Raw genomic sequence first — 9,559 nt, forward strand, 5'->3', positions numbered from 1 at the left:
ACCATAGACAGTAAGAAGAATCAGTCTTCTTGTACTTTAGTCGGCATTGTGCTTTTGTATTTAATTAAGATGCAATTTCTGTGTTTCATCGTCAATTAGAAGGTGAAAGGGATACAGTAATCCTGAAGTGAAGCATCGGAATCTTTAACTAGTGTCACAGGTATGGTTCAAAACATAGACAGTAAGAAGAATCAGTTTTCTTGTACTTATGTCGGCATTGTGCCTTTTGTATTTAATTCCAATGCAATTTCTGTGTTTCATCGTCAATACGAAGGTCACAGGGATACAGTAAACTTGAGATGAAGCAACAGATTCTATAACTAGTGTCACAGGAATGGTTCAAAACATAAACAGTAAGAAGAGTCAGTTTTCTTGTACTTAGGTCGGCAGTGTGCCTTTTGTATTTAATTCCGATGCAATTTCTGTGTTTCATCGTCAATAAGAACGTCAGAGGGATACAGTAAACCTGAAGTGAAGCATCGGAATCTATAACTAGTGTAACAGCAATGGTTCGAATCATGGACAGTAAGAAGAGTCAGTTTTCTTGTACGTAAGTCGGCATTGTGCCTTTTGTATTTAATTCCGATGCAATATCTGTGTTTCTTCGTCAATAGGAAGGTCAGAGGGATACAGTAAACCTGAAGTGAAGCATCGGAATCTATAACTAGTGTCACAGGAATGGTTCAAACCATAGACAGTAAGATGGGTTAATGTTCATGTCACGAAGTCGGCATTGTGCCTTTTGTATTTAATTAAGATGCAATTTCTGTGTTTCATCGTCAATAAGAAGGTCAGAGGGATACTGTAAACCTGAAGTGAAGCATCGAAACCTTTAACTAGTGTCACAGGAATGGTTCAAAACATAGACAGTAAGAAGAGTCAGTCTACTTGTACTTAAGTCGTCATTGTGCCTTTTGTATATAATTCCGATGCAATTTCAGTGCTCCATCGTCAATAAGAAGGTCAGCTGGATACAGTAAACCTGAAGTGAAGCATCGGAATCTATAACTAGCGTCACAGGAATGGTTCAAAACATAGACAGTAAGAAGAGCCAGTCTTCTTGTACTTGAGCCGGCATTGTGCCTTTTGTATTTAATTCCGATGAATTTTCTGTGTTTGATCGTCAATAAGAAGGTCAGAGGGATACAGTAAACCTGAAGTGAAGCATCGGAATCTATTCCTAGTGTCACAGGAATGGTTCAAACCATAGACAGTAAGAAGTGACAGTGTCTTGTACTTAAGTCGGCATTGTGCCTTTTGTATTTAATTAAGATGCAATTTCTGTGTTTCATCATCAATAAGAAGGTGAAAGGGATACTTAAACCATGAAGTGAAGCATCGGAATCTATAACTAGTGTCACAGGAATGGTTCAAAACATAGACAGTAAGAATAGTCAGTCTTCTTGTGCTTAAGTCGGCATTGTGCCTTTTGTATATGATTCCGATGCAATTTACGTGTTTCATCGTCAATAAGTAAGTCAGAGGGATACAGTAAACCTGAAATGAAGCATCGGAATCTATAACTAGTGTCATAGGAATGGTTCAAACCATAGACAGTAAGATTAGTTAGTGTTCTTCTACTGAAGTCGGCATTGTGCCTTTTGTATTTAATTAAGATGCAATTTCTGTGTTTCATCGTCAAGAAGAAGGTCAGAGGGATACAGTAAACCTGAAGTGAAGCATCGAAATCTTTAAGTAGTGTCACAGGAATGGTTAAAACCATAGACAATAAGAAGAGTCAGTCTTCTTGTACTTAAGTCAGCATTGTGCCTTTTGTATATAATTCCGATGCAATTTCTGTGCTTCATCGTCAATAAGGTCAGCTGGATACAGTAAACCTGAAGTGAAGCATCGGAAGCTACAACTAGTGTCACAGGAATGGTTCAAATCATAGACGGTAAGAAGAGCCAGTCTTCTTGTACTTGAGTCGGCTTTGTGCCTTTTGTATTTAATTCCGATGAATTTTCTGTGTTTGATCGTCAATAAGAAGGTCAGAGGGATACAGTAAACCTAAAGTGAAGCATCGGAATCTATTACTAGTGTCACAGGAATGGTTCAAACCATAGACAGTAAGAAGGGTCAGTGTTCATGTACTTAAGTCGGCATTGTGCCTTTTGTATTTATTTAAGATGCAGTTTCTGTGTTTCATCGTCAATACGATGGTCAGAGGGATACAGTAAACCTGAAGTGAAGCATCGAAATCTATAACTAGTGTCACAGGAATGGTTCAAAAAATAGACGGTAAGAAGAGCCAGTATTCGTGTACTGAAGTCGGCATTGTGCCTTTTGTATATAATTCCGATGAATTTTCTGTGTTTGATCGTCAATAAGAAGGTCCGAGGGATACTGCAAACCTGAAGTGAAGCATCGGAATCTATAACTAGTGTCACAGGAAAGGTTCAAACCGTAGACAGTAAGAAGAGTCAGTGTTCTTGTACTGAAGTCGGCATTGTGCCTTTTGTATTTAATTAAGATGCAATTTTTGTGTTTCATCGTCAATAAGAAGGTATGAGGGATACAGTAAACCTGCAGTGAAGCATCGGAATCTATAAGTAGTGTCACAGGAATGGTTCAAAGAATAGACAGAAAGAAGAGTCAGTCTTCTTGTACTTAAGTCGCCATTGTGCCTTTTGTACTTAATTCGGATGCAACTTCTGTGTTTCATAATCAGTAAGAGCGTCAGAGGGATACAGTAAACCTGAAGTGAAGCATCGGAATCTATAAGTAGTGTCACAGGAATGGTTCAAATCATAGACAATAAGAGGAGTCAGTCTTCTTGTACTTAAGTCGCCATTGTGCCTTTTGTATTTAATTCCGATGCAATTTCTGTGTTTCATCGTCAATACGAAGGTCAGAGGGATGCAGTAAAGCTGAAGTGAAGCATCAGAATCTATAACTAGTGTCACAGGAATGGTTCAAAACATAGACAGTAAGAATAGTCAGTGTTCTTGTACTGAAGTCGGCATTGTGCCTTTTGTATTTAATTCCGATGAATTTTCTGTGTTAGATCGTCAATAATAAGGTACGAGGGATACAGCAAACCTGAAGGTTCGAGGGATATAGCAAACCTGAAGTGAAGCATCGGAATCTATAACTAGTGTCACAGGAATGGTTCGAAACATAGTCAGTAAGAAGAGTCAGTTATCTTGTACTTAAGTCGGCATTGTGCCTTTTGTATTTAATTCCGATGCAATTTCTGTGTTTGATCGTTAATAAGAAGGTCAGAGGGATACAGTAAACCTGAAGTGAAGCATCGGAACCTATAACTAGTGTCACAGAAATGGTTCATAGCATAGTTAGTAAGAAGAGCCAGTCATCTTCTACTTGAGTCGGCATTGTGCCTTTTGTATATAATTCCGATGCAATTTACGTGTTTCATCGTCAATAAGAAGGTCAGAGGGATACAGTAAACCTGAAGTGAAGCATCGGAATCTATAACTAGTGTCACAGGAATGGTTCAAATCATAGACAGTAAGAAGAGTCAGTTTTCTTGTACTTTAGTCGGCATTGTGCCTTTTGTATTTAACTCCGATGCAATTTCTGTGTTTCATCGTCAATAAGAAGGTCACATGGATACAGTAAACCTGAAGTGAAGCATCGGAATCTATAACTAGTGTCACAGGAATGGTTTAAACATAGACAGTAAGAAGAGTCAGTTTTCTTGCACTTAAGTCGGCATTGGGTCTTTTGAATATAATTACGGTGCAATTTCTGTGTCTGTTCGTCAATAAGAAGGTCTGAGGGATACAGTAAACCTGAAGGGAACCATCCGAAACTATAACTAGTGTCACAGAGATGGTTCAAAACATAGACAGTAGGAAGCGCCAGTCTTCTTGTACTTGAGTCAGCATTGTGCGTTTTGTATATAATTCCGATGCAATTTATGTGTTTCTTCGTCAATAAGAAGGTCAGAGGGATACAGTAAACCTGAAGTGAAGCATCGGAATCTATAACTAGTGTCACAGGAATGGTTCAAACCATAGACAGTAAGATGGGTTAGTGTTCTTGTACTGAAGTCGGCATTGTGCCTTTTGTATTTAATTCCGATGCAATTACGTGTTTCATCGTCAATAACAAGGTCAGAGGGATACAGTAAACCTGAAGTGAAGCATCGGAATCTATAACTAGCGTCACAGGAATGGTTAAAACATAGACAGTAAGAAGAGCCAGTCTTCTTGTACTTGGGTCGGAATTGTGCCTTTTGTACTTAATTCGGATGCAACTTCTGTGTTTCATAATCAATAAGAGCGTCAGAGGGATACAGTAAACCTGAAGTGAAGCATCGGAATCTATAATTAGTGTCATAGGAATGGTTCAAACCATAGACAGTAAGAAGAGTCAGTGTTCTTGTACTGAAGTCGGCATTGTGCCTTTTGTATTTAATTAACATGCAATGTTTGTGTTTCATCGTCAATAATAAGGTCAGAGGGATACAGTAAACCTGAAGTGAAGCATCGGAATCTATGACTAGTTCCACAGGAATGGTTCAAAACATAGACAGTAAGAAGCGTCAGTCTTTTTGTACTTAAGTCGGCTTTGTGCCTTTTGTATTTAATTCCGATGCAATTTCTGTGTTTGATCGTCAATACGAAGGTCAGAGGGATACAGTAAACCTGAAGTAAAGCATCGGAATCTATAACTAGTGTCACAGGAATCGTTCAAAACATAGACAGTAAGGAGGGTCAGTCTTCTTGTGCTTAAGTCGGCATTGTGCCCTTTGTATATGATTCCGATGCAATTTACGTGTTTCATCGTCAATAGGTAGGTCAGAGGGATACAGTAAACCTGAAGTGAAGCATCGGAATCTATAACTAGTGTCACAGGAATGGTTCAAACCATAGACAGTAAGATGGGTTAGTGTTCTTGTACTGAAGTCGGCATTGTGCCTTTTGTATTTAATTCCGATGCAATTACGTGTTTCATCGTCAATAACAAGGTCAGAGGGATACAGTAAACCTGAAGTGAAGCATCGGTATCTATAACTAGTGTAACAGCAATGCAGAGGGATACAGTGAACCTGAAGTGAAGCATCGAAATCTTTAAGTAGTGTCACAGGAATGGTTCAAAACATAGACAGTAAGAAGAGTCAGTCTTCTTGTGCTTAAGTCGGCATTGTGCCCTTTGTATATGATTCCGATGCAATTTACGTGTTTCATCGTCAATAAGTAGGTCAGAGGGATACAGTAAACCTGAAGTGAAGCATCGGAATCTATAACTAGCGTCACAGGAATGGTTAAAACATAGACAGTAAGAAGAGCCAGTCTTCTTGTACTTGGGTCGGAATTGTGCCTTTTGTACTTAATTCGGATGCAACTTCTGTGTTTCATAATCAATAAGAGCGTCAGAGGGATACAGTAAACCTGAAGTGAAGCATCGGAATCTATAATTAGTGTCATAGGAATGGTTCAAACCATAGACAGTAAGAAGAGTCAGTGTTCTTGTACTGAAGTCGGCATTGTGCCTTTTGTATTTAATTAACATGCAATGTTTGTGTTTCATCGTCAATAATAAGGTCAGAGGGATACAGTAAACCTGAAGTGAAGCATCGGAATCTATGACTAGTTCCACAGGAATGGTTCAAAACATAGACAGTAAGAAGCGTCAGTCTTTTTGTACTTAAGTCGGCTTTGTGCCTTTTGTATTTAATTCCGATGCAATTTCTGTGTTTGATCGTCAATACGAAGGTCAGAGGGATACAGTAAACCTGAAGTAAAGCATCGGAATCTATAACTAGTGTCACAGGAATCGTTCAAAACATAGACAGTAAGGAGGGTCAGTCTTCTTGTGCTTAAGTCGGCATTGTGCCCTTTGTATATGATTCCGATGCAATTTACGTGTTTCATCGTCAATATGTAGGTCAGAGGGATACAGTAAACCTGAAGTGAAGCATCGGAATCTATAACTAGTGTCACAGGAATGGTTCAAACCATAGACAGTAAGATGGGTTAGTGTTCTTGTACTGAAGTCGGCATTGTGCCTTTTGTATTTAATTCCGATGCAATTACGTGTTTCATCGTCAATAACAAGGTCAGAGGGATACAGTAAACCTGAAGTGAAGCATCGGTATCTATAACTAGTGTAACAGCAATGCAGAGGGATACAGTGAACCTGAAGTGAAGCATCGAAATCTTTAAGTAGTGTCACAGGAATGGTTCAAAACATAGACAGTAAGAAGAGTCAGTCTTCTTGTGCTTAAGTCGGCATTGTGCCCTTTGTATATGATTCCGATGCAATTTACGTGTTTCATCGTCAATAAGTAGGTCAGAGGGATACAGTAAACCTGAAGTGAAGCATCGGAATCTATAACTAGCGTCACAGGAATGGTTAAAACATTGACAGTAAGAAGAGCCAGTCTTCTTGTACTTGAGCCGGAATTGTGCCTTTTGTATTTAATTCCGATGAATTTTCTGTGTATGATCGTCAATAAGAAGGTCAGAGGAATACAGTAAACCTGAAGTGAAGCATCGGAATCTATTACTAGTGTCACAGGAATGGTTCAAACCATAGACAGTAAGAAGAGTCAGTGTTCTTGTACTTAAGACGGCATTGGGCCTTTTGTATTTAATTAAGATGCAATTTCTGTGTTTCATCATCAATAAGGAGGTGAAAGGGATACAGAAACCCTGAAGTGAAGCATCGGAATCTATAACTAGTGTCACAGAAATGGTTCAAAACATAGACAGTAAGAAGAGTCAGTCCTCTTGTACTTAAGTTGGCATTGTGCCTTTTGTATACAATTCTTACGCAATTTCTGTGTTTCATCGTCAATAAGAAGGTCTGAGGGATACAGTAAACCTGAATTGAAGCATTCGGAATCTCTAACTAGTGTCACAGGAATTTTTCAAAACATAGACAGTAAGAAGAGCCAGTCTTTTTGTACTGAAGTCGGCATTGTGACTTTTGTATTTAATTCCGATGCAATTTCTGTGTTTCATCGTCAATACGAAGGTCAGAGGGATACAGTAAACCGGAAGTGAAGCATCGGAATCTATAACTAGTGTCACAGAAATGGTTCAAAACATAGATAGTAAGAAGAGTCAGTCTTCTTGTGCTTAAGTCGGCATTGTGCCTCTTGTATATAATTCCGATGCAATTTACGTGTTTCATCGTCAACAAGAAAGTCAGAGGGATACAGTAAACCTGAAGTGAAGCATCGGAATCTATAACTAGTGTCATAGTAATGGTTCAAACCATAGACCGTAGATTAGTTAGTGTTCTTGTACTGAAGTCGGCATTGTGCCTTTTGTATTTAATTAAGATACAATTCCTGTGTTTCATCGTCAATAAGAAGGTCAGAGGGATACAGTAAATCTGAAGTGAAGCATCGAAATCTTTAAGTAGTGTCACAGGAATGGTTCAAAACATAGACAGTAAGAAGAGTCAGTCTTCTTGTACTTGAGTCGGCTTTGTGCCTTTTGTATTTAATTCCGATGAATTTTCTGTGTTTGATCGTCAATAAGAAGGTCAGAGGGATACAATAAACCCGAAGTGAAGCATCGGAATCTATTACTAGTGTCACAGGAATGGTTCAAACCATAGACAGTAAGAAGAGTCAGAGTTCATGTACTGAAGTCGGCATTGTGATTTTTGTATTTATTTAAGATGCAATTTCTGTGTTTCATCGTCAATACGAAGGTCAGAGGGATACAGTAAACCTGAAGTGAAGCATCGGAATCTATAACTAGTGTCACAGGAATGGTTCAAAACATAGACAGTGAGAAGGGACAGTCTTCTTGTACTGAAGTCGGCATTGTGCTTTTTGTAATTAATTCGATGCCATATCTGTGTTTCTTCGTCAATAAAAAGGTCAGAGGGATACAGTAAACCTGAAGAGAAGCATCGGAAACTATAACTAGTGTCACAGAAATGGTTCAAAAAATAGACAGTAAGAAGAGCCAGTCTTCTTGTACTGAAGTCGTCATTGTGGCTTTTGTATATAATTCCGATGAATTTTCAGTGTTTGATCGTCAATAAGAAGGTCCGAGGGATACAGCAAACCTGAAGTGAAGCATCGGAATCTATAACTAGTGTCACAGGAATGGTTCAAAACATAGACAGTAAGAAGCGCCAGTCTTCTTGTACTTGGGTCGGAATTGTGCCTTTTGTACTTAATTCGGATGCAACTTCTGTGTTTCATAATCACTAAGAGCGTCAGAGGGATACAGTAAACCTGAAGTGAAGCATCGGAATCTATAAGTAGTGTCACAGGAATGGTTCAAATCATAGACAATAAGAGGAGTCAGTCTTCTTGTACTTAAGTCGCCATTGTGCCTTTTGTATTTAATTCCGATGCAATTTCTGTGTTTCATCGTCAATACGAAGGTCAGAGGGATGCAGTAAAGCTGAAGTGAAGCATCAGAAACTATAACTAGTGTCACAGGAATGGTTAAAAACATAGACAGTAAGAATAGTCAGTGTTCTTGTACTGAAGTCGGCATTGTGCCTTTTGTATTTAATTAAGATGCAATGTTTGTGTTTCATCGTCAATAATAAGGTCAGAGGGATACAGTAAACCTGAAGTGAAGCATCGGAATCTATAACTAGTGTCACAGGAATGATTCAAAACATAGACAGTAAGAATAGTCAGTCTTCTTGTCCTTAAGTCGGCATTGTGCCTTTTGTATATGATTCCGATGCAATTTCTGTGTTTCATCGTCAACAAGAAGCTCAGAGGGATACAGTAAACCTGAAGTGAAGCATCGGAATCTATAAGTAGTGTCACAGGAATGGTTCAAAACATAGACAGTAAGAAGAAGCAGTCTTCTTGTACTTAAGTCGCCATTGTGCTTTTTGTATTTAATTAAGATACAATTTCTGTGTTTCTTCGTCAATAAAAAAGGTGAAAGGGATACAGTAAACCTGAAGTGAAGCATCGGAATCTATAACTAGTGTCACAGGAATGGTTCAAATCATAGTCAGTAAGAAGAGTCAGTTATTTCGTACTTAAGCCGGCATTGTGACTTTTGTATTTAATTCCGATGCAATTTCTGTGTTTCATCGTTAATAAGAAGGTCGGAGGGATACAGTAAACCTGAAGTGAAGCATCGGAATCTATGACTAGTATCACAGGAATGGTTCAAAACAAAGACAGTAAGAAGAGGCAGTCTTTTTGTACTTAAGTCGGCTTTGTGCCTTTTGTATTTAATTCCGATGCTATTTCTGTGTTTCATCGTCAATACGAAGGTCAGAGGGATACAGTAAACCCGATGTGAAGCATCGGAATCTATAACTAGTGTCACAGGAATCGTTCAAAACATAGACAGTAAGAAGGGTCAGTCTTCTTGTACTTAAGTCGGCATTGTGCCTTTTGTATTTAATTCCGATGCAATTTCTGTGTTTCATTGTCAATACGAAGGTCAGAGAGATACAGTAAACCTGAAGTGAAGCATCGGAATCTATAACTAGTGCCACAGGAATGGTTCTAGACATAGACTTTAAGAAGGGTCAGTCTCCTTGTACTTAAGTCGTCATTGTGCCATTTGTATTTAATCCGATGCAATATCTGTGTTTCTTCGTCAATAAGACTGTCAGAGGGATACAGTAAACCTGAAGTTAAGCA

The sequence above is a fragment of the Schistocerca piceifrons genome, unplaced genomic scaffold (assembly GCF_021461385.2).
Source record: "Schistocerca piceifrons isolate TAMUIC-IGC-003096 unplaced genomic scaffold, iqSchPice1.1 HiC_scaffold_2163, whole genome shotgun sequence".
NCBI classification, from domain to species: Eukaryota; Metazoa; Arthropoda; class Insecta; order Orthoptera; family Acrididae; genus Schistocerca; species Schistocerca piceifrons.